This window comes from Astyanax mexicanus, unplaced genomic scaffold, assembly GCF_023375975.1.
Source record: "Astyanax mexicanus isolate ESR-SI-001 unplaced genomic scaffold, AstMex3_surface scaffold_37, whole genome shotgun sequence".
NCBI classification, from domain to species: Eukaryota; Metazoa; Chordata; class Actinopteri; order Characiformes; family Acestrorhamphidae; genus Astyanax; species Astyanax mexicanus.
In genome coordinates, this window is record NW_026040047.1 from 2,720,001 (window position 1) to 2,737,500 (window position 17,500).

Here is a 17,500-nt window from a genome sequence, read left to right on the forward strand (position 1 = left end):
CCTGCTTAGCTTCCGAGATCAGACGAGATCGGGCGTTCTCAGGGTAGTGTGACCGTAAGCCATTGCAGAGCTCTCATCAAGACTACTTATGCAACTTCATCTATGTTGGGTTTCAGACAACAAACTAGTAATGTATAACAAGACCATGGTAATGGAAGCAAGAGGGGAAAAGCTTACAGCACCTGGTATTCCCAGGTGGTCTCCCATCCAAGTACTAACAAGGCCAAACCCTGCTTAGCTTCCGAGATCATACGAGATCGGGCGTTCTCAGGGTAGTGTGACCGTAAGCCATTGCAGAGCTCTCATCAAGACTACTTATGCAACTTCATCTATGTTGGGTTTCAGATAACAAACTAGTAATGTATAACAAGACCATGGTAATGGAAGCAAGAGGGGAAAAGCTTACAGCACCTGGTATTCCCAGGTGGTCTCCCATCCAAGTACTAACCAGGCCAAACCCTGCTTAGCTTCCGAGATCAGACGAGATCGGGCGTTCTCAGGGTAGTGTGACCGTAAGCCATTGCAGAGCTCTCATCAAGACTACTTATGCAACGTCATCTATGTTGGGTTTCAGATAACAAACTAGTAATGTATAACAAGACCATGGTAATGGAAGCAAGAGGGGAAAAGCTTCCAGCACCTGGTATTCCCAGGTGGTCTCCCATCCAAGTACTAACCAGGCCAAACCCTGCTTAGCTTCCGAGATCAGACGAGATCGGGCGTTCTCAGGGTAGTGTGACCGTAAGCCATTGCAGAGCTCTCATCAAGACTACTTATGCAACTTCATCTATGTTGGGTTTCAGATAACAAACTAGTAATGTATAACAAGACCATGGTAATGGAAGCAAGAGGGGAAAAGCTTACAGCACCTGGTATTCCCAGGTGGTCTCCCATCCAAGTACTAACCAGGCCAAACCCTGCTTAGCTTCCGAGATCAGACGAGATCGGGCGTTCTCAGGGTAGTGTGACCGTAAGCCATTGCAGAGCTCTCATCAAGACTACTTATGCAACTTCATCTATGTTGGGTTTCAGATAACAAACTAGTAATGTATAACAAGACCATGGTAATGGAAGCAAGAGGGGAAAAGCTTACAGCACCTGGTATTCCCAGGTGGTCTCCCATCCAAGTACTAACCAGGCCAAACCCTGCTTAGCTTCCGAGATCAGACGAGATCGGGCGTTCTCAGGGTAGTGTGACCGTAAGCCATTGCAGAGCTCTCATCAAGACTACTTATGCAACTTCATCTATGTTGGGTTTCAGATAACAAACTAGTAATGTATAACAAGACCATGGTAATGGAAGCAAGAGGGGAAAAGCTTCCAGCACCTGGTATTCCCAGGTGGTCTCCCATCCAAGTACTAACCAGTCCAAACCCTGCTTAGCTTCCGAGATCAGACGAGATCGGGCGTTCTCAGGGTAGTGTGACCGTAAGCCATTGCAGAGCTCTCATCAAGACTACTTATGCAACTTCATCTATGTTGGGTTTCAGATAACAAACTAGTAATGTATAACAAGACCATGGTAATGGAAGCAAGAGGGGAAAAGCTTACAGCACCTGGTATTCCCAGGTGGTCTCCCATCCAAGTACTAACCAGGCCAAACCCTGCTTAGCTTCCGAGATCAGACGAGATCGGGCGTTCTCAGGGTAGTGTGACCGTAAGCCATTGCAGAGCTCTCATCAAGACTACTTATGCAACTTCATCTATGTTGGGTTTCAGATAACAAACTAGTAATGTATAACAAGACCATGGTAATGGAAGCAAGAGGGGAAAAGCTTACAGCACCTGGTATTCCCAGGTGGTCTCCCATCCAAGTACTAACAAGGCCAAACCCTGCTTAGCTTCCGAGATCATACGAGATCGGGCGTTCTCAGGGTAGTGTGACCGTAAGCCATTGCAGAGCTCTCATCAAGACTACTTATGCAACTTCATCTATGTTGGGTTTCAGATAACAAACTAGTAATGTATAACAAGACCATGGTAATGGAAGCAAGAGGGGAAAAGCTTACAGCACCTGGTATTCCCAGGTGGTCTCCCATCCAAGTACTAACCAGGCCAAACCCTGCTTAGCTTCCGAGATCAGACGAGATCGGGCGTTCTCAGGGTAGTGTGACCGTAAGCCATTGCAGAGCTCTCATCAAGACTACTTATGCAACTTCATCTATGTTGGGTTTCAGATAACAAACTAGTAATGTATAACAAGACCATGGTAATGGAAGCAAGAGGGGAAAAGCTTCCAGCACCTGGTATTCCCAGGTGGTCTCCCATCCAAGTACTAACCAGGCCAAACCCTGCTTAGCTTCCGAGATCAGACGAGATCGGGCGTTCTCAGGGTAGTTTGACCGTAAGCCATTGCAGAGCTCTCATCAAGACTACTTATGCAACTTCATCTATGTTGGGTTTCAGATAACAAACTAGTAATGTATAACAAGACCATGGTAATGGAAGCAAGAGGGGAAAAGCTTACAGCACCTGGTATTCCCAGGTGGTCTCCCATCCAAGTACTAACCAGGCCAAACCCTGCTTAGCTTCCGAGATCAGACGAGATCGGGCGTTCTCAGGGTAGTGTGACCGTAAGCCATTGCAGAGCTCTCATCAAGACTACTTATGCAACTTCATCTATGTTGGGTTTCAGATAACAAACTAGTAATGTATAACAAGACCATGGTAATGGAAGCAAGAGGGGAAAAGCTTACAGCACCTGGTATTCCCAGGTGGTCTCCCATCCAAGTACTAACCAGGCCAAACCCTGCTTAGCTTCCGAGATCAGACGAGATCGGGCGTTCTCAGGGTAGTGTGACCGTAAGCCATTGCAGAGCTCTCATCAAGACTACTTATGCAACTTCATCTATGTTGGGTTTCAGATAACAAACTAGTAATGTATAACAAGACCATGGTAATGGAAGCAAGAGGGGAAAAGCTTCCAGCACCTGGTATTCCCAGGTGGTCTCCCATCCAAGTACTAACCAGGCCAAACCCTGCTTAGCTTCCGAGATCAGACGAGATCGGGCGTTCTCAGGGTAGTGTGACCGTAAGCCATTGCAGAGCTCTCATCAAGACTACTTATGCAACTTCATCTATGTTGGGTTTCAGATAACAAACTAGTAATGTATAACAAGACCATGGTAATGGAAGCAAGAGGGGAAAAGCTTACAGCACCTGGTATTCCCAGGTGGTCTCCCATCCAAGTACTAACCAGGCCAAACCCTGCTTAGCTTCCGAGATCAGACGAGATCGGGCGTTCTCAGGGTAGTGTGACCGTAAGCCATTGCAGAGCTCTCATCAAGACTACTTATGCAACTTCATCTATGTTGGGTTTCAGATAACAAACTAGTAATGTATAACAAGACCATGGTAATGGAAGCAAGAGGGGAAAAGCTTACAGCACCTGGTATTCCCAGGTGGTCTCCCATCCAAGTACTAACCAGGCCAAACCCTGCTTAGCTTCCGAGATCAGACGAGATCGGGCGTTCTCAGGGTAGTGTGACCGTAAGCCATTGCAGAGCTCTCATCAAGACTAATTATGCAACTTCATCTATGTTGGGTTTCAGATAACAAACTAGTAATGTATAACAAGACCATGGTAATGGAAGCAAGAGGGGAAAAGCTTACAGCACCTGGTATTCCCAGGTGGTCTCCCATCCAAGTACTAACCAGGCCAAACCCTGCTTAGCTTCCGAGATCAGACGAGATCGGGCGTTCTCAGGGTAGTGTGACCGTAAGCCATTGCAGAGCTCTCATCAAGACTACTTATGCAACTTCATCTATGTTGGGTTTCAGATAACAAACTAGTAATGTATAACAAGACCATGGTAATGGAAGCAAGAGGGGAAAAGCTTACAGCACCTGGTATTCCCAGGTGGTCTCCCATCCAAGTACTAACCAGGCCAAACCCTGCTTAGCTTCCGAGATCAGACGAGATCGGGCGTTCTCAGGGTAGTGTGACCGTAAGCCATTGCAGAGCTCTCATCAAGACTACTTATGCAACTTCATCTATGTTGGGTTTCAGATAACAAACTAGTAATGTATAACAAGACCATGGTAATGGAAGCAAGAGGGGAAAAGCTTACAGCACCTGGTATTCCCCGGTGGTCTCCCATCCAAGTACTAACCAGGCCAAACCCTGCTTAGCTTCCGAGATCAGACGAGATCGGGCGTTCTCAGGGTAGTGTGACCGTAAGCCATTGCAGAGCTCTCATCAAGACTACTTATGCAACTTCATCTATGTTGGGTTTCAGATAACAAACTAGTAATGTATAACAAGACCATGGTAATGGAAGCAAGAGGGGAAACGCTTACAGCACCTGGTATTCCCAGGTGGTCTCCCATCCAAGTGCTAACCAGGCCAAACCCTGCTTAGCTTCCGAGATCAGACGAGATCGGGCGTTCTCAGGGTAGTGTGACCGTAAGCCATTGCAGAGCTCTCATCAAGACTACTTATGCGACTTTATCTATGTTGGGTTTCAGATAACAAACTAGTAATGTATAACAAGACCATGGTAATGGAAGCAAGAGGGGAAACGCTTACAGCACCTGGTATTCCCAGGTGGTCTCCCATCCAAGTGCTAACCAGGCCAAACCCTGCTTAGCTTCCGAGATCAGACGAGATCGGGCGTTCTCAGGGTAGTGTGACCGTAAGCCATTGCAGAGCTCTCATCAAGACTACTTATGCAACTTCATCTATGTTGGGTTTCAGATAACAAACTAGTAATGTATAACAAGACCATGGTAATGGAAGCAAGAGGGGAAAAGCTTACAGCACCTGGTATTCCCAGGTGGTCTCCCATCCAAGTACTAACCAGGCCAAACCCTGCTTAGCTTCCGAGATCAGACGAGATCGGGCGTTCTCAGGGTAGTGTAACCGTAAGCCATTGCAGAGCTCTCATCAAGACTACTTATGCAACTTTATCTATGTTGGGTTTCAGATAACAAACTAGTAATGTATAACAAGACCATGGTAATGGAAGCAAGAGGGGAAAAGCTTACAGCACCTGGTATTCCCAGGTGGTCTCCCATCCAAGTACTAACCAGGCCAAACCCTGCTTAGCTTCCGAGATCAGACGAGATCGGGCGTTCTCAGGGTAGTGTGACCATAAGCCATTGCAGAGCTCTCATCAAGACTACTTATGCAACTTCATCTATGTTGGGTTTCAGATAACAAACTAGTAATGTATAACAAGACCATGGTAATGGAAGCAAGAGGGGAAAAGCTTACAGCACCTGGTATTCCCAGGTGGTCTCTCATCCAAGTACTAACCAGGCCAAACCCTGCTTAGCTTCCAAGATCAGACGAGATCGGGCGTTCTCAGGGTAGTTTGACCGTAAGCCATTGCAGAGCTCTCATCAAGACTACTTATGCAACTTCATCTATGTTGGGTTTCAGATAACAAACTAGTAATGTATAACAAGACCATGGTAATGGAAGCAAGAGGGGAAAAGCTTACAGCACCTGGTATTCCCAGGTGGTCTCCCATCCAAGTACTAACCAGGCCAAACCCTGCTTAGCTTCCGAGATCAGACGAGATCGGGCGTTCTCAGGGTAGTGTGACCGTAAGCCGTTGCAGAGCTCTCATCAAGACTACTTATGCAACTTCATCTATGTTGGGTTTCAGATAACAAACTAGTAATGTATAACAAGACCATGGTAATGGAAGCAAGAGGGGAAAAGCTTACAGCACCTGGTATTCCCAGGTGGTCTCCCATCCAAGTACTAACCAGGCCAAACCCTGCTTAGCTTCCGAGATCAGACGAGATCGGGCGTTCTCAGGGTAGTGTGACCGTAAGCCGTTGCAGAGCTCTCATCAAGACTACTTATGCAACTTCATCTATGTTGGGTTTCAGATAACAAACTAGTAATGTATAACAAGACCATGGTAATGGAAGCAAGAGGGGAAAAGCTTACAGCACCTGGTATTCCCAGGTGGTCTCCCATCCAAGTACTAACCAGGCCAAACCCTGCTTAGCTTCCGAGATCAGACGAAATCGGGCGTTCTCAGGGTAGTGTGACCGTAAGCCATTGCAGAGCTCTCATCAAGACTACTTATGCAACTTCATCTATGTTGGGTTTCAGATAACAAACTAGTAATGTATAACAAGACCATGGTAATGGAAGCAAGAGGGGAAAAGCTTACAGCACCTGGTATTCCCAGGTGGTCTCCCATCCAAGTACTAACCAGGCCAAACCCTGCTTAGCTTCCGAGATCAGACGAGATCGGGCGTTCTCAGGGTAGTGTGACCGTAAGCCATTGCAGAGCTCTCATCAAGACTACTTATGCAACTTCATCTATGTTGGGTTTCAGATAACAAACTAGTAATGTATAACAAGACCATGGTAATGGAAGCAAGAGGGGAAAAGCTTACAGCACCTGGTATTCCCAGGTGGTCTCCCATCCAAGTACTAACCAGGCCAAACCCTGCTTAGCTTCCGAGATCAGACGAGATCGGGCGTTCTCAGGGTAGTGTGACCGTAAGCCATTGCAGAGCTCTCATCAAGACTACTTATGCAACTTCATCTATGTTGGGTTTCAGATAACAAACTAGTAATGTATAACAAGACCATGGTAATGGAAGCAAGAGGGGAAAAGCTTACAGCACCTGGTATTCCCAGGTGGTCTCCCATCCAAGTACTAACCAGGCCAAACCCTGCTTAGCTTCCGAGATCAGACGAGATCGGGCGTTCTCAGGGTAGTGTGACCGTAAGCCGTTGCAGAGCTCTCATCAAGACTACTTATGCAACTTCATCTATGTTGGGTTTCAGATAACAAACTAGTGATGTATAACAAGACCATGGTAATGGAAGCAAGAGGGGAAAAGCTTACAGCACCTGGTATTCCCAGGTGGTCTCCCATCCAAGTACTAACCAGGCCAAACCCTGCTTAGCTTCCGAGATCAGACGAGATCGGGCGTTCTCAGGGTAGTGTGACCGTAAGCCATTGCAGAGCTCTCATCAAGACTACTTATGCAACTTCATCTATGTTGGGTTTCAGATAACAAACTAGTAATGTATAACAAGACCATGGTAATGGAAGCAAGAGGGGAAAAGCTTACAGCACCTGGTATTCCCAGGTGGTCTCCCATCCAAGTACTAACCAGGCCAAACCCTGCTTAGCTTCCGAGATCAGACGAGATCGGGCGTTCTCAGGGTAGTGTGACCGTAAGCCATTGCAGAGCTCTCATCAAGACTACTTATGCAACTTCATCTATGTTGGGTTTCAGATAACAAACTAGTAATGTATAACAAGACCATGGTAATGGAAGCAAGAGGGGAAAAGCTTACAGCACCTGGTATTCCCAGGTGGTCTCCCATCCAAGTACTAACCAGGCCAAACCCTGCTTAGCTTCCGAGATCAGACGAGATCGGGCGATCTCACGGTAGTGTGACCGTAAGCCATTGCAGAGCTCTCATCAAGACTACTTATGCAACTTCATCTATGTTGGGTTTCAGATAACAAACTAGTAATGTATAACAAGACCATGGTAATGGAAGCAAGGGGGGAAAAGCTTACAGCACCTGGTATTCCCAGGTGGTCTCCCATCCAAGTACTAACCAGGCCAAACCCTGCTTAGCTTCCGAGATCAGACGAGATCGGGCGTTCTCAGGGTAGTGTGACCGTAAGCCATTGCAGAGCTCTCATCAAGACTACTTATGCAACTTCATCTATGTTGGGTTTCAGATAACAAACAAGTAATGTATAACAAGACCATGGTAATGGAAGCAAGAGGGGAAAAGCTTACAGCACCTGGTATTCCCAGGTGGTCTCCCATCCAAGTACTAACCAGGCCAAACCCTGCTTAGCTTCCGAGATCAGACGAGATCGGGCGTTCTCAGGGTAGTGTGACCGTAAGCCATTGCAGAGCTCTCATCAAGACTACTTATGCAACTTCATCTATGTTGGGTTTCAGATAACAAACTAGTAATGTATAACAAGACCATGGTAATGGAAGCAAGAGGGGAAAAGCTTACAGCACCTGGTATTCCCAGGTGGTCTCCCATCCAAGTACTAACCAGGCCAAACCCTGCTTAGCTTCCGAGATCAGACGAGATCGGGCGTTCTCAGGGTAGTGTGACCGTAAGCCATTGCAGAGCTCTCATCAAGACTACTTATGCAACTTCATCTATGTTGGGTTTCAGATAACAAACTAGTAATGTATAACAAGACCATGGTAATGGAAGCAAGAGGGGAAAAGCTTACAGCACCTGGTATTCCCAGGTGGTCTCCCATCCAAGTACTAACCAGGCCAAACCCTGCTTAGCTTCCGAGATCAGACGAGATCGGGCGTTCTCAGGGTAGTGTGACCGTAAGCCATTGCAGAGCTCTCATCAAGACTACTTATGCAACTTCATCTATGTTGGGTTTCAGATAACAAACTAGTAATGTATAACAAGACCATGGTAATGGAAGCAAGAGGGGAAAAGCTTACAGCACCTGGTATTCCCAGGTGGTCTCCCATCCAAGTACTAACCAGGCCAAACCCTGCTTAGCTTCCGAGATCAGACGAGATCGGGCGTTCTCAGGGTAGTGTGACCTCAAGCCATTGCAAAGCTCTCATCAAGACTACTTATGCAACTTCATCTATGTTGGGTTTCAGATAACAAACTAGAAAAGGCAAAGTTCGTGAACGAACTTTAAGTTGGCTTGTCAAATAGTTACTAAGTTGTGTAGTGTGGTGTGGAGTGCATGGGGTGTGAAGTGTGTGTGGTATGTGTGTGTGGTGTGGGGTAGGTGAGCTGTGGAGTGTGTGTGTGGTTTAAAGTGTGTGTGGTGTGGGGTTTGTTTGGTGTGGAGTGTGTGTGGTGTGGGGTATGTGTGGTTTGAAGTGTGTGTGGTGTGGGGTATGTGTGGTTTGAATTGTGTGTGGTGTGGGGTTTGTGTGGTTTGAAGTGTGTGTGGTGTGGGGTTTGTGTGGTGTGGAGTGTGTGTGGTGTGGGGTATGTGTGGTTTGAAGTGTGTGTGGTGTGGGGTATGTGTGGTTTGAAGTGTGTGTGGTGTGGGGTATGTGTGGTTTGAAGTGTGTGTGGTGTGGGGTTTGTGTGGTGTGGAGTGTGTGTGGTGTGGGGTATGTGTGGTTTGAAGTGTGTGTGGTGTGGGGTATGTGTGCTGTGGAGTGTGTGTGGTGTGGGGTGTGAAGTGTGTGTGGTATGTGTGTGTGTGGTGTGGGGTATGTGAGCTGTGGAGTGTGTGTGTGGTTTAAAGTGTGTGTGGTGTGGGGTATGAAGTTTGTGTGGGGTGGAGTGTGTGTGGTGTGGGCTATGTGAGCTGTGGAGTGTGTGTGGTTTAAAGTGTGTGTGGTGTGGGGTTTGTGTGGTGTGGAGTGTGTGTGGTGTGGGGTATGTGTGGTTTGAAGAGTGTGTGGTGTGGGGTTTGTGTGGTGTGGAGTGTGTGTGGTGTGGGGTATGTGTGGTTTGAAGTGTGTGTGGTGTGGGGTATGTGTGGTTTGAAGTGTGTGTGGTGTGGGGTTTGTGTGGTGTGGAGTGTGTGTGGTGTGGGGTATGTGTGGTTTGAAGTGTGTGTGGTGTGGGGTATGTGTGCTGTGGAGTGTGTGTGGTGTGGGGTGTGAAGTGTGTGTGGTATGTGTGTGGTGGAGTGTGTGTGGTGTGGGGTATGTGAGCTGTGGAGTGTGTGTGTGGTTTAAAGTGTGTGTGGTGTGCGGTTTGTGTGGTGTGGATTGTGTGTGGTGTGGGGTATGTGTGGTTTGAAGTGTGTGTGGTGTGGGGTATGTGTGGTGTGGGGTGGAGTGTGTTTGGTGTGGGGTATGTGTGGTGTGGAATGTGTGTAGGGTGTGGTGTGGAGTGTGTGTAGTGTGGGATGTAGACTGTGTGTGGTGTGGGGTATGTGTGGTGTGGAGTGTGTGGGGTGGAGTGTGTTTGGTGTGGGGTATGTGTGGTGTGGAATGTGTGTAGGGTGTGGTGTGGAGTGTGTGTAGTGTGTGGTGTGGGGTGTGTGTGGTGTGGAGTGTGTTTGGTGTGGGGTATGTGTGGTGTGGAGTGTGTGGGGTGGAGTGTGTTTGGTGTGGGGTATGTGTGGTGTGGAATGTGTGTAGGGTGTGGTGTGGAGTGTGTGTAGTGTGGGGTGTAGACTGTGTGTGGTGTGGGGTGTGTGTGGTGTGGAGTGTGTTTGGTGTGGGGTATGTGTGGTGTGGAGTGTGTGGGGTGGAGTGTGTTTGGTGTGGGGTATGTGTGGTGTGGAATGTGTGTAGGGTGTGGTGTGGAGTGTGTGTAGTGTGGGGTGTAGACTGTGTGGTGTGGGGTGTGTGTGGTGTGGAGTGTGTTTGGTGTGGGGTATGTGTGGTGTGGAGTGTGTGGGGTGGAGTGTGTTTGGTGTGGGGTATGTGTGGTGTGGAATGTGTGTAGGGTGTGGTGTGGAGTGTGTGTAGTGTGGGGTGTAGACTGTGTGTGGTGTGGGGTGTGTGTGGTGTGGAGTGTGTTTGGTGTGGGGTATGTGTGGTGTGGAGTGTGTGGGGTGGAGTGTGTTTGGTGTGGGGTATGTGTGGTGTGGAATGTGTGTAGTGTGGGGTGTAGACTGTGTGTGGTGTGGGGTGTGTGTGGTGTGGAGTGTGTTTGGTGTAGGGTGTGGTGTGGAGTGTGTGTAGTGTGGGGTGTAGACTGTGTGTGGTGTGGGGTGTGTGTGGTGTGGAGTGTGTTTGGTGTGGGGTATGTGTGGTGTAGAGTGTGTGGGGTGGAGTGTGTTTGGTGTGGGGTATGTGTGGTGTGGAATGTGTGTAGGGTGTGGTGTGGAGTGTGTGTAGTGTGGGGTGTAGACTGTGTGTGGTGTGGGGCGTGTGTGGTGTGGAGTGTGTTTGGTGTGGGGTATGTGTGGTGTGGAGTGTGTGGGGTGGAGTGTGTTTGGTGTGGGGTATGTGTGGTGTGGAATGTGTGTAGTGTGGGGTGTAGACTGTGTGTGGTGTGGGGTGTGTGTGGTGTGGAGTGTGTTTGGTGTGGGGTATGTGTGGTGTGGGGTGGAGTGTGTTTGGTGTGGGGTATGTGTGGTGTGGAATGTGTGTAGTGTGGGGTGTAGACTGTGTGTGGTGTGGGGTGTGTGTGTGGTGTGGACTGTGGAGTTTGTGTGGTGTGGAGTGTGTGTGGTGTGGAGTGAGTGTGGGGAGTGGACTGTGTGTGGTGTGGTGAGTGAGTGGAGTGTGTGTGGTGTGGGGTGTGAAGTGTGTGGTGTGGGGCATGTGTGATGTGGAGTGTGTGTGGTGTGGGGTATGTGTGGTTTGAAGTGTGTGTGGTGTGTGCGTGCGTGTAGTGTGGTGTGTGTGTAGTGTTGTATTGGTTCTGGTGTGGGTTGTGTTCAGCAGTCTCTTCTCCATACAGATACAGTACTGAGGAGCAGGGCAGAGAGGGGGGCCGTGCGCAGGATCGGCTGGTGTGTGTGAGATGGCCAACATTCCGCCCATTCATTCCTATGGGGAAAGTTCGTACGATAATTTTACGAAAACCGTAAATCGTATCGGTGAGATCAGCATATCGTCTGAAACGTCTCTGCAAGTTCTGTATGTCTTGTGAATTTCGTGGTTCTAGCTTGAAAATTGTGACTTTTAGAGCAGTTTGAAAAAAGTGTGAATGGAAGTCTATGGGGAAAAAAGTGACTTTGACGGAACCGTGCTAGAACCCTGGTTCTCCAATCGCTTAGAAAAGCACAAGCAACTTAAGTGGCTATGGGTTCTACCATCCTGTGAAGTTTGGTGGTTCTAGCTCGAAAACTGTAGGAGGAGTAGCGTTGAGAAATTTTAGCGTAGAATAATAATAATAATAATAATAATAAGAAGAATAAGAAGAACAGTAAGTTGGCTTTGACAAGCCAACTTAACTAGTAATGTATAACAAGACCATGGTAATGGAAGCAAGAGGGGAAAAGCTTACAGCACCTTGTATTCCCAGGTGGTCTACCATCCAAGTACTAACCAGGCCAAACCCTGCTTAGCTTCCGAGATCAGACGAGATCGGGCGTTCTCAGGGTAGTATGACCGTAAGCCATTGCAGAACTCTCATCAAGACTACTTATGCACCTTCATCTATGTTGGGTTTCAGATAACAAACTAGTAATGTATAACAAGACCATGGTAATGGAAGCAAGAGGGGAAAAGCTTACAGCACCTGGTATTCCCAGGTGGTCTCCCATCCAAGTACTAACCAGGCCAAACCCAGCTTAGCTTCCGAGATCAGACGAGATCGGGCGTTCTCAGGGTAGTGTGACCGTAAGCCATTGCAGAGCTCTCATCAAGACTACTTATGCAACTTCATCTATGTTGGGTTTCAGATAACAAACTAGTAATGTATAACAAGACCATGGTAATGGAAGCAAGAGGGGAAAAGCTTACAGCACCTGGTATTCCCAGGTGGTCTCCCATCCAAGTACTAACCAGGCCAAACCCTGCTTAGCTTCCGAGATCAGACGAGATCGGGCGTTCTCAGGGTAGTGTGACCGTAAGCCATTGCAGAGCTCTCATCAAGACTACTTATGCAACTTCATCTATGTTGGGTTTCAGATAACAAACTAGTAATGTATAACAAGACCATGGTAATGGAAGCAAGAGGGGAAAAGCTTACAGCACCTGGTATTCCCAGGTGGTCTCCCATCCAAGTACTAACCAGGCCAAACCCTGCTTAGCTTCCGAGATCAGACGAGATCGGGCGTTCTCAGGGTAGTGTGACCGTAAGCCATTGCAGAGCTCTCATCAAGACTACTTATGCAACTTCATCTATGTTGGGTTTCAGATAACAAACTAGTAATGTATAACAAGACCATGGTAATGGAAGCAAGAGGGGAAAAGCTTACAGCACCTGGTATTCCCAGGTGGTCTCCCATCCAAGTACTAACCAGGCCAAACCCTGCTTAGCTTCCGAGATCAGACGAGATCGGGCGTTCTCAGGGTAGTGTGACCGTAAGCCATTGCAGAGCTCTCATCAAGACTACTTATGCAACTTCATCTATGTTGGGTTTCAGATAACAAACTAGTAATGTATAACAAGACCATGGTAATGGAAGCAAGAGGGGAAAAGCTTACAGCACCTGGTATTCCCAGGTGGTCTCCCATCCAAGTACTAACCAGGCCAAACCCTGCTTAGCTTCCGAGATCAGACGAGATCGGGCGTTCTCAGGGTAGTGTGACCGTAAGCCATTGCAGAGCTCTCATCAAGACTACTTATGCAACTTCATCTATGTTGGGTTTCAGATAACAAACTAGTAATGTATAACAAGACCATGGTAATGGAAGCAAGAGGGGAAAAGCTTACAGCACCTGGTATTCCCAGGTGGTCTCCCATCCAAGTACTAACCAGGCCAAACCCTGCTTAGCTTCCGAGATCAGACGAGATCGGGCGTTCTCAGGGTAGTGTGACCTCAAGCCATTGCAAAGCTCTCATCAAGACTACTTATGCAACTTCATCTATGTTGGGTTTCAGATAACAAACTAGTAATGTATAACAAGACCATGGTAATGGAAGCAAGAGGGGAAAAGCTTACAGCACCTTGTATTCCCAGGTGGTCTACCATCCAAGTACTAACCAGGCCAAACCCTGCTTAGCTTCCGAGATCAGACGAGATCGGGCGTTCTCAGGGTAGTATGACCGTAAGCCATTGCAGAGCTCTCATCAAGACTACTTATGCACCTTCATCTATGTTGGGTTTCAGATAACAAACTAGTAATGTATAACAAGACCATGGTAATGGAAGCAAGAGGGGAAAAGCTTACAGCACCTGGTATTCCCAGGTGGTCTCCCATCCAAGTACTAACCAGGCCAAACCCAGCTTAGCTTCCGAGATCAGACGAGATCGGGCGTTCTCAGGGTAGTGTGACCGTAAGCCATTGCAGAGCTCTCATCAAGACTACTTATGCAACTTCATCTATGTTGGGTTTCAGATAACAAACTAGTAATGTATAACAAGACCATGGTAATGGAAGCAAGAGGGGAAAAGCTTACAGCACCTGGTATTCCCAGGTGGTCTCCCATCCAAGTACTAACCAGGCCAAACCCTGCTTAGCTTCCGAGATCAGACGAGATCGGGCGTTCTCAGGGTAGTGTGACCGTAAGCCATTGCAGAGCTCTCATCAAGACTACTTATGCAACTTCATCTATGTTGGGTTTCAGATAACAAACTAGTAATGTATAACAAGACCATGGTAATGGAAGCAAGAGGGGAAAAGCTTACAGCACCTGGTATTCCCAGGTGGTCTCCCATCCAAGTACTAACCAGGCCAAACCCTGCTTAGCTTCCGAGATCAGACGAGATCGGGCGTTCTCAGGGTAGTGTGACCGTAAGCCATTGCAGAGCTCTCATCAAGACTACTTATGCAACTTCATCTATGTTGGGTTTCAGATAACAAACTAGTAATGTATAACAAGACCATGGTAATGGAAGCAAGAGGGGAAAAGCTTACAGCACCTGGTATTCCCAGGTGGTCTCCCATCCAAGTACTAACCAGGCCAAACCCTGCTTAGCTTCCGAGATCAGACGAGATCGGGCGTTCTCAGGGTAGTGTGACCGTAAGCCATTGCAGAGCTCTCATCAAGACTACTTATGCAACTTCATCTATGTTGGGTTTCAGATAACAAACTAGTAATGTATAACAAGACCATGGTAATGGAAGCAAGAGGGGAAAAGCTTACAGCACCTGGTATTCCCAGGTGGTCTCCCATCCAAGTACTAACCAGGCCAAACCCTGCTTAGCTTCCGAGATCAGACGAGATCGGGCGTTCTCAGGGTAGTGTGACCGTAAGCCATTGCAGAGCTCTCATCAAGACTACTTATGCAACTTCATCTATGTTGGGTTTCAGATAACAAACTAGTAATGTATAACAAGACCATGGTAATGGAAGCAAGAGGGGAAAAGCTTACAGCACCTGGTATTCCCAGGTGGTCTCCCATCCAAGTACTAACCAGGCCAAACCCTGCTTAGCTTCCGAGATCAGACGAGATCGGGCGTTCTCAGGGTAGTGTGACCGTAAGCCATTGCAGAGCTCTCATCAAGACTACTTATGCAACTTCTTCTATGTTGGGTTTCAGATAACAAACTAGTAATGTATAACAAGACCATGGTAATGGAAGCAAGAGGGGAAAAGCTTACAGCACCTGGTATTCCCAGGTGGTCTCCCATCCAAGTACTAACCAGGCCAAACCCTGCTTAGCTTCCGAGATCAGACGAGATCGGGCGTTCTCAGGGTAGTGTGACCGTAAGCCATTGCAGAGCTCTCATCAAGACTACTTATGCAACTTCATCTATGTTGGGTTTCAGATAACAAACTAGTAATGTATAACAAGACCATGGTAATGGAAGCAAGAGGGGAAAAGCTTACAGCACCTGGTATTCCCAGGTGGTCTCCCATCCAAGTACTAACCAGGCCAAACCCTGCTTAGCTTCCGAGATCAGACGAGATCGGGCATTCTCAGGGTAGTGTGACCGTAAGCCATTGCAGAGCTCTCATCAAGACTACTTATGCAACTTCATCTATGTTGGGTTTCAGATAACAAACTAGTAATGTATAACAAGACCATGGTAATGGAAGCAAGAGGGGAAAAGCTTACAGCACCTGGTATTCCAAGGTGGTCTCCCATCCAAGTACTAACCAGGCCAAACCCTGCTTAGCTTCCGAGATCAGACGAGATCGGGCGTTCTCAGGGTAGTGTGACCGTAAGCCATTGCAGAGCTCTCATCAAGACTACTTATGCAACTTCATCTATGTTGGGTTTCAGATACCAAACTAGTAATGTATAACAAGACCATGGTAATGGAAGCAAGAGGGGAAAAGCTTACAGCACCTGGTATTCCCAGGTGGTCTCCCATCCAAGTACTAACCAGGCCAAACCCTGCTTAGCTTCCAAGATCAGACGAGATCGGGCGTTCTCAGGGTAGTGTGACCGTAAGCCATTGCAGAGCTCTCATCAAGACTACTTATGCAACTTCATCTATGTTGGGTTTCAGATAACAAACTAGTAATGTATAACAAGACCATGGTAATGGAAGCAAGAGGGGAAAAGCTTACAGCACCTGGTATTCCCAGGTGGTCTCCCATCCAAGCACTAACCAGGCCAAACCCTGCTTAGCTTCCGAGATCAGACGAGATCGGGCGTTCTCAGGGTAGTGTGACCGCAAACCATTGCAAAGCTCTCATCAAGACTACTTATGCAACTTCATCTATGTTGGGTTTCAGATAACAAACTAGTAATGTATAACAAGACCATGGTAATGGAAGCAAGAGGGGAAAAGCTTACAGCACCTGGTATTCCCAGGTGGTCTCCCATCCAAGTACTAACCAGGCCAAACCCTGCTTAGCTTCCGAGATCAGACGAGATCTGGCGTTCTCAGGGTAGTGTGACCGTAAGCCATTGCAGAGCTCTCATCAAGACTACTTATGCAACTTCATCTATGTTGGGTTTCAGATAACAAACTAGTAATGTATAACAAGACCATGGTAATGGAAGCAAGAGGGGAAAAGCTTACAGCACCTGGTATTCCCAGGTGGTCTCCCATCCAAGTACTAACCAGGCCAAACCCTGCTTAGCTTCCGAGATCAGACGAGATCGGGCGTTCTCAGGGTAGTGTGACCGTAAGCCATTGCAGAGCTCTCATCAAGACTACTTATGCAACTTCATCTATGTTGGGTTTCAGATAACAAACTAGTAATGTATAACAAGACCATGGTAATGGAAGCAAGAGGGGAAAAGCTTACAGCACCTGGTATTCCCAGGTGGTCTCCCATCCAAGTACTAACCAGGCCAAACCCTGCTTAGCTTCCGAGATCAGACGAGATCGGGCGTTCTCAGGGTAGTGTGACCGTAAGCCATTGCAGAGCTCTCATCAAGACTACTTATGCAACTTCATCTATGTTGGGTTTCAGATAACAAACTAGTAATGTATAACAAGACCATGGTAATGGAAGCAAGAGGGGAAAAGCTTACAGCACCTGGTATTCCCAGGTGGTCTCCCATCCAAGTACTAACCAGGCCAAACCCTGCTTAGCTTCCGAGATCAGACGAGATCGGGCATTCTCAGGGTAGTGTGACCGTAAGCCATTGCAGAGCTCTCATCAAGACTACTTATGCAACTTCATCTATGTTGGGTTTCAGATAACAAACTATTAATGTATAACAAGACCATGGTAATGGAAGCAAGAGGGGAAAAGCTTACAGCACCTGGTATTCCCAGGTGGTCTCCCATCCAAGTACTAACCAGGCCAAACCCTGCTTAGCTTCCGAGATCAGACGAGATCGGGCATTCTCAGGGTAGTGTGACCGTAAGCCATTGCAGAGCTCTCATCAAGACTACTTATGCAACTTCATCTATGTTGGGTTTCAGATAACAAACTAGTAATGTATAACAAGACCATGGTAATGGAAGCAAGAGGGGAAAAGCTTACAGCACCTGGTATTCCAAGGTGGTCTCCCATCCAAGTACTAACCAGGCCAAACCCTGCTTAGCTTCCGAGATCAGACGAGATCGGGCGTTCTCAGGGTAGTGTGACCGTAAGCCATTGCAGAGCTCTCATCAAGACTACTTA

At 47.6% G+C, this 17,500-nt stretch overlaps 63 non-coding genes across 63 annotated transcripts in view; all 63 read right to left on the reverse strand.

Moving 5' to 3' along the window:
* Positions 1–60, reverse strand: part of LOC125793300 (5S ribosomal RNA) — a 119-nt gene extending 59 nt beyond the window's left edge. The window contains exon 1 of the ribosomal RNA XR_007432884.1: positions 1–60. This exon is cut by the window's left edge and continues 59 nt beyond it. This is a non-coding gene — a ribosomal RNA (5S ribosomal RNA).
* Positions 61–170: 110 nt separating this feature from the next.
* Positions 171–289, reverse strand: LOC125793436 (5S ribosomal RNA). The gene has a single exon (XR_007433020.1). It is a non-coding gene; the product is annotated as a 5S ribosomal RNA (ribosomal RNA).
* Positions 290–399: 110 nt separating this feature from the next.
* Positions 400–518, reverse strand: LOC125793825 (5S ribosomal RNA). Its single transcript, XR_007433346.1, has one exon. It is a non-coding gene; the product is annotated as a 5S ribosomal RNA (ribosomal RNA).
* Positions 519–628: 110 nt separating this feature from the next.
* Positions 629–747, reverse strand: LOC125793301 (5S ribosomal RNA). The gene has a single exon (XR_007432885.1). It is a non-coding gene; the product is annotated as a 5S ribosomal RNA (ribosomal RNA).
* A 110-nt stretch (positions 748–857) lies between these two features.
* Positions 858–976, reverse strand: LOC125793827 (5S ribosomal RNA). The gene has a single exon (XR_007433348.1). It is a non-coding gene; the product is annotated as a 5S ribosomal RNA (ribosomal RNA).
* Positions 977–1,086: 110 nt separating this feature from the next.
* Positions 1,087–1,205, reverse strand: LOC125793828 (5S ribosomal RNA). Its single transcript, XR_007433349.1, has one exon. It is a non-coding gene; the product is annotated as a 5S ribosomal RNA (ribosomal RNA).
* Positions 1,206–1,315: 110 nt separating this feature from the next.
* LOC125793497 (5S ribosomal RNA) lies at positions 1,316–1,434 on the reverse strand. Its single transcript, XR_007433082.1, has one exon. It is a non-coding gene; the product is annotated as a 5S ribosomal RNA (ribosomal RNA).
* A 110-nt stretch (positions 1,435–1,544) lies between these two features.
* On the reverse strand, positions 1,545–1,663 carry LOC125793829 (5S ribosomal RNA). Its single transcript, XR_007433350.1, has one exon. It is a non-coding gene; the product is annotated as a 5S ribosomal RNA (ribosomal RNA).
* A 110-nt stretch (positions 1,664–1,773) lies between these two features.
* LOC125793437 (5S ribosomal RNA) lies at positions 1,774–1,892 on the reverse strand. The gene has a single exon (XR_007433021.1). It is a non-coding gene; the product is annotated as a 5S ribosomal RNA (ribosomal RNA).
* A 110-nt stretch (positions 1,893–2,002) lies between these two features.
* On the reverse strand, positions 2,003–2,121 carry LOC125793830 (5S ribosomal RNA). Its single transcript, XR_007433351.1, has one exon. It is a non-coding gene; the product is annotated as a 5S ribosomal RNA (ribosomal RNA).
* A 110-nt stretch (positions 2,122–2,231) lies between these two features.
* LOC125793307 (5S ribosomal RNA) lies at positions 2,232–2,350 on the reverse strand. Its single transcript, XR_007432891.1, has one exon. It is a non-coding gene; the product is annotated as a 5S ribosomal RNA (ribosomal RNA).
* Positions 2,351–2,460: 110 nt separating this feature from the next.
* On the reverse strand, positions 2,461–2,579 carry LOC125793831 (5S ribosomal RNA). Its single transcript, XR_007433352.1, has one exon. It is a non-coding gene; the product is annotated as a 5S ribosomal RNA (ribosomal RNA).
* A 110-nt stretch (positions 2,580–2,689) lies between these two features.
* Positions 2,690–2,808, reverse strand: LOC125793832 (5S ribosomal RNA). Its single transcript, XR_007433353.1, has one exon. It is a non-coding gene; the product is annotated as a 5S ribosomal RNA (ribosomal RNA).
* A 110-nt stretch (positions 2,809–2,918) lies between these two features.
* On the reverse strand, positions 2,919–3,037 carry LOC125793302 (5S ribosomal RNA). Its single transcript, XR_007432886.1, has one exon. It is a non-coding gene; the product is annotated as a 5S ribosomal RNA (ribosomal RNA).
* Positions 3,038–3,147: 110 nt separating this feature from the next.
* On the reverse strand, positions 3,148–3,266 carry LOC125793833 (5S ribosomal RNA). The gene has a single exon (XR_007433354.1). It is a non-coding gene; the product is annotated as a 5S ribosomal RNA (ribosomal RNA).
* A 110-nt stretch (positions 3,267–3,376) lies between these two features.
* On the reverse strand, positions 3,377–3,495 carry LOC125793834 (5S ribosomal RNA). Its single transcript, XR_007433355.1, has one exon. It is a non-coding gene; the product is annotated as a 5S ribosomal RNA (ribosomal RNA).
* A 110-nt stretch (positions 3,496–3,605) lies between these two features.
* On the reverse strand, positions 3,606–3,724 carry LOC125793835 (5S ribosomal RNA). The gene has a single exon (XR_007433356.1). It is a non-coding gene; the product is annotated as a 5S ribosomal RNA (ribosomal RNA).
* Positions 3,725–3,834: 110 nt separating this feature from the next.
* On the reverse strand, positions 3,835–3,953 carry LOC125793836 (5S ribosomal RNA). The gene has a single exon (XR_007433357.1). It is a non-coding gene; the product is annotated as a 5S ribosomal RNA (ribosomal RNA).
* Positions 3,954–4,063: 110 nt separating this feature from the next.
* On the reverse strand, positions 4,064–4,182 carry LOC125793171 (5S ribosomal RNA). The gene has a single exon (XR_007432755.1). It is a non-coding gene; the product is annotated as a 5S ribosomal RNA (ribosomal RNA).
* Positions 4,183–4,292: 110 nt separating this feature from the next.
* On the reverse strand, positions 4,293–4,411 carry LOC125793415 (5S ribosomal RNA). The gene has a single exon (XR_007432999.1). It is a non-coding gene; the product is annotated as a 5S ribosomal RNA (ribosomal RNA).
* Positions 4,412–4,521: 110 nt separating this feature from the next.
* On the reverse strand, positions 4,522–4,640 carry LOC125793417 (5S ribosomal RNA). Its single transcript, XR_007433001.1, has one exon. It is a non-coding gene; the product is annotated as a 5S ribosomal RNA (ribosomal RNA).
* A 110-nt stretch (positions 4,641–4,750) lies between these two features.
* On the reverse strand, positions 4,751–4,869 carry LOC125794025 (5S ribosomal RNA). Its single transcript, XR_007433543.1, has one exon. It is a non-coding gene; the product is annotated as a 5S ribosomal RNA (ribosomal RNA).
* Positions 4,870–4,979: 110 nt separating this feature from the next.
* On the reverse strand, positions 4,980–5,098 carry LOC125794016 (5S ribosomal RNA). The gene has a single exon (XR_007433534.1). It is a non-coding gene; the product is annotated as a 5S ribosomal RNA (ribosomal RNA).
* Positions 5,099–5,208: 110 nt separating this feature from the next.
* LOC125793472 (5S ribosomal RNA) lies at positions 5,209–5,327 on the reverse strand. Its single transcript, XR_007433056.1, has one exon. It is a non-coding gene; the product is annotated as a 5S ribosomal RNA (ribosomal RNA).
* Positions 5,328–5,437: 110 nt separating this feature from the next.
* Positions 5,438–5,556, reverse strand: LOC125793838 (5S ribosomal RNA). Its single transcript, XR_007433359.1, has one exon. It is a non-coding gene; the product is annotated as a 5S ribosomal RNA (ribosomal RNA).
* A 110-nt stretch (positions 5,557–5,666) lies between these two features.
* Positions 5,667–5,785, reverse strand: LOC125793839 (5S ribosomal RNA). The gene has a single exon (XR_007433360.1). It is a non-coding gene; the product is annotated as a 5S ribosomal RNA (ribosomal RNA).
* A 110-nt stretch (positions 5,786–5,895) lies between these two features.
* On the reverse strand, positions 5,896–6,014 carry LOC125793169 (5S ribosomal RNA). The gene has a single exon (XR_007432753.1). It is a non-coding gene; the product is annotated as a 5S ribosomal RNA (ribosomal RNA).
* Positions 6,015–6,124: 110 nt separating this feature from the next.
* LOC125793840 (5S ribosomal RNA) lies at positions 6,125–6,243 on the reverse strand. The gene has a single exon (XR_007433361.1). It is a non-coding gene; the product is annotated as a 5S ribosomal RNA (ribosomal RNA).
* A 110-nt stretch (positions 6,244–6,353) lies between these two features.
* Positions 6,354–6,472, reverse strand: LOC125793841 (5S ribosomal RNA). Its single transcript, XR_007433362.1, has one exon. It is a non-coding gene; the product is annotated as a 5S ribosomal RNA (ribosomal RNA).
* Positions 6,473–6,582: 110 nt separating this feature from the next.
* Positions 6,583–6,701, reverse strand: LOC125793842 (5S ribosomal RNA). Its single transcript, XR_007433363.1, has one exon. It is a non-coding gene; the product is annotated as a 5S ribosomal RNA (ribosomal RNA).
* A 110-nt stretch (positions 6,702–6,811) lies between these two features.
* On the reverse strand, positions 6,812–6,930 carry LOC125793843 (5S ribosomal RNA). The gene has a single exon (XR_007433364.1). It is a non-coding gene; the product is annotated as a 5S ribosomal RNA (ribosomal RNA).
* Positions 6,931–7,040: 110 nt separating this feature from the next.
* Positions 7,041–7,159, reverse strand: LOC125793844 (5S ribosomal RNA). The gene has a single exon (XR_007433365.1). It is a non-coding gene; the product is annotated as a 5S ribosomal RNA (ribosomal RNA).
* A 110-nt stretch (positions 7,160–7,269) lies between these two features.
* LOC125793386 (5S ribosomal RNA) lies at positions 7,270–7,388 on the reverse strand. The gene has a single exon (XR_007432970.1). It is a non-coding gene; the product is annotated as a 5S ribosomal RNA (ribosomal RNA).
* A 110-nt stretch (positions 7,389–7,498) lies between these two features.
* On the reverse strand, positions 7,499–7,617 carry LOC125793845 (5S ribosomal RNA). The gene has a single exon (XR_007433366.1). It is a non-coding gene; the product is annotated as a 5S ribosomal RNA (ribosomal RNA).
* Positions 7,618–7,727: 110 nt separating this feature from the next.
* On the reverse strand, positions 7,728–7,846 carry LOC125793846 (5S ribosomal RNA). The gene has a single exon (XR_007433367.1). It is a non-coding gene; the product is annotated as a 5S ribosomal RNA (ribosomal RNA).
* Positions 7,847–7,956: 110 nt separating this feature from the next.
* Positions 7,957–8,075, reverse strand: LOC125793847 (5S ribosomal RNA). The gene has a single exon (XR_007433368.1). It is a non-coding gene; the product is annotated as a 5S ribosomal RNA (ribosomal RNA).
* A 110-nt stretch (positions 8,076–8,185) lies between these two features.
* Positions 8,186–8,304, reverse strand: LOC125793849 (5S ribosomal RNA). The gene has a single exon (XR_007433370.1). It is a non-coding gene; the product is annotated as a 5S ribosomal RNA (ribosomal RNA).
* A 110-nt stretch (positions 8,305–8,414) lies between these two features.
* On the reverse strand, positions 8,415–8,533 carry LOC125793406 (5S ribosomal RNA). Its single transcript, XR_007432990.1, has one exon. It is a non-coding gene; the product is annotated as a 5S ribosomal RNA (ribosomal RNA).
* Positions 8,534–11,856: 3,323 nt separating this feature from the next.
* Positions 11,857–11,975, reverse strand: LOC125793390 (5S ribosomal RNA). Its single transcript, XR_007432974.1, has one exon. It is a non-coding gene; the product is annotated as a 5S ribosomal RNA (ribosomal RNA).
* Positions 11,976–12,085: 110 nt separating this feature from the next.
* LOC125793181 (5S ribosomal RNA) lies at positions 12,086–12,204 on the reverse strand. Its single transcript, XR_007432765.1, has one exon. It is a non-coding gene; the product is annotated as a 5S ribosomal RNA (ribosomal RNA).
* A 110-nt stretch (positions 12,205–12,314) lies between these two features.
* On the reverse strand, positions 12,315–12,433 carry LOC125793850 (5S ribosomal RNA). The gene has a single exon (XR_007433371.1). It is a non-coding gene; the product is annotated as a 5S ribosomal RNA (ribosomal RNA).
* A 110-nt stretch (positions 12,434–12,543) lies between these two features.
* Positions 12,544–12,662, reverse strand: LOC125793851 (5S ribosomal RNA). The gene has a single exon (XR_007433372.1). It is a non-coding gene; the product is annotated as a 5S ribosomal RNA (ribosomal RNA).
* Positions 12,663–12,772: 110 nt separating this feature from the next.
* On the reverse strand, positions 12,773–12,891 carry LOC125793852 (5S ribosomal RNA). The gene has a single exon (XR_007433373.1). It is a non-coding gene; the product is annotated as a 5S ribosomal RNA (ribosomal RNA).
* Positions 12,892–13,001: 110 nt separating this feature from the next.
* Positions 13,002–13,120, reverse strand: LOC125793853 (5S ribosomal RNA). The gene has a single exon (XR_007433374.1). It is a non-coding gene; the product is annotated as a 5S ribosomal RNA (ribosomal RNA).
* A 110-nt stretch (positions 13,121–13,230) lies between these two features.
* Positions 13,231–13,349, reverse strand: LOC125793407 (5S ribosomal RNA). The gene has a single exon (XR_007432991.1). It is a non-coding gene; the product is annotated as a 5S ribosomal RNA (ribosomal RNA).
* Positions 13,350–13,459: 110 nt separating this feature from the next.
* LOC125793391 (5S ribosomal RNA) lies at positions 13,460–13,578 on the reverse strand. The gene has a single exon (XR_007432975.1). It is a non-coding gene; the product is annotated as a 5S ribosomal RNA (ribosomal RNA).
* Positions 13,579–13,688: 110 nt separating this feature from the next.
* Positions 13,689–13,807, reverse strand: LOC125793183 (5S ribosomal RNA). The gene has a single exon (XR_007432767.1). It is a non-coding gene; the product is annotated as a 5S ribosomal RNA (ribosomal RNA).
* Positions 13,808–13,917: 110 nt separating this feature from the next.
* Positions 13,918–14,036, reverse strand: LOC125793854 (5S ribosomal RNA). The gene has a single exon (XR_007433375.1). It is a non-coding gene; the product is annotated as a 5S ribosomal RNA (ribosomal RNA).
* A 110-nt stretch (positions 14,037–14,146) lies between these two features.
* On the reverse strand, positions 14,147–14,265 carry LOC125793855 (5S ribosomal RNA). The gene has a single exon (XR_007433376.1). It is a non-coding gene; the product is annotated as a 5S ribosomal RNA (ribosomal RNA).
* Positions 14,266–14,375: 110 nt separating this feature from the next.
* On the reverse strand, positions 14,376–14,494 carry LOC125793856 (5S ribosomal RNA). Its single transcript, XR_007433377.1, has one exon. It is a non-coding gene; the product is annotated as a 5S ribosomal RNA (ribosomal RNA).
* A 110-nt stretch (positions 14,495–14,604) lies between these two features.
* LOC125793857 (5S ribosomal RNA) lies at positions 14,605–14,723 on the reverse strand. Its single transcript, XR_007433378.1, has one exon. It is a non-coding gene; the product is annotated as a 5S ribosomal RNA (ribosomal RNA).
* A 110-nt stretch (positions 14,724–14,833) lies between these two features.
* On the reverse strand, positions 14,834–14,952 carry LOC125793858 (5S ribosomal RNA). Its single transcript, XR_007433379.1, has one exon. It is a non-coding gene; the product is annotated as a 5S ribosomal RNA (ribosomal RNA).
* A 110-nt stretch (positions 14,953–15,062) lies between these two features.
* Positions 15,063–15,181, reverse strand: LOC125793860 (5S ribosomal RNA). Its single transcript, XR_007433381.1, has one exon. It is a non-coding gene; the product is annotated as a 5S ribosomal RNA (ribosomal RNA).
* A 110-nt stretch (positions 15,182–15,291) lies between these two features.
* On the reverse strand, positions 15,292–15,410 carry LOC125794034 (5S ribosomal RNA). Its single transcript, XR_007433552.1, has one exon. It is a non-coding gene; the product is annotated as a 5S ribosomal RNA (ribosomal RNA).
* Positions 15,411–15,520: 110 nt separating this feature from the next.
* On the reverse strand, positions 15,521–15,639 carry LOC125793174 (5S ribosomal RNA). Its single transcript, XR_007432758.1, has one exon. It is a non-coding gene; the product is annotated as a 5S ribosomal RNA (ribosomal RNA).
* Positions 15,640–15,749: 110 nt separating this feature from the next.
* LOC125793213 (5S ribosomal RNA) lies at positions 15,750–15,868 on the reverse strand. Its single transcript, XR_007432797.1, has one exon. It is a non-coding gene; the product is annotated as a 5S ribosomal RNA (ribosomal RNA).
* Positions 15,869–15,978: 110 nt separating this feature from the next.
* On the reverse strand, positions 15,979–16,097 carry LOC125793454 (5S ribosomal RNA). The gene has a single exon (XR_007433038.1). It is a non-coding gene; the product is annotated as a 5S ribosomal RNA (ribosomal RNA).
* Positions 16,098–16,207: 110 nt separating this feature from the next.
* On the reverse strand, positions 16,208–16,326 carry LOC125793257 (5S ribosomal RNA). The gene has a single exon (XR_007432841.1). It is a non-coding gene; the product is annotated as a 5S ribosomal RNA (ribosomal RNA).
* Positions 16,327–16,436: 110 nt separating this feature from the next.
* LOC125793861 (5S ribosomal RNA) lies at positions 16,437–16,555 on the reverse strand. The gene has a single exon (XR_007433382.1). It is a non-coding gene; the product is annotated as a 5S ribosomal RNA (ribosomal RNA).
* Positions 16,556–16,665: 110 nt separating this feature from the next.
* LOC125793862 (5S ribosomal RNA) lies at positions 16,666–16,784 on the reverse strand. Its single transcript, XR_007433383.1, has one exon. It is a non-coding gene; the product is annotated as a 5S ribosomal RNA (ribosomal RNA).
* Positions 16,785–16,894: 110 nt separating this feature from the next.
* Positions 16,895–17,013, reverse strand: LOC125793121 (5S ribosomal RNA). The gene has a single exon (XR_007432705.1). It is a non-coding gene; the product is annotated as a 5S ribosomal RNA (ribosomal RNA).
* Positions 17,014–17,123: 110 nt separating this feature from the next.
* Positions 17,124–17,242, reverse strand: LOC125793122 (5S ribosomal RNA). The gene has a single exon (XR_007432706.1). It is a non-coding gene; the product is annotated as a 5S ribosomal RNA (ribosomal RNA).
* A 110-nt stretch (positions 17,243–17,352) lies between these two features.
* Positions 17,353–17,471, reverse strand: LOC125793175 (5S ribosomal RNA). The gene has a single exon (XR_007432759.1). It is a non-coding gene; the product is annotated as a 5S ribosomal RNA (ribosomal RNA).
* Between the last annotated feature and the right edge of the window lie 29 nt (positions 17,472–17,500).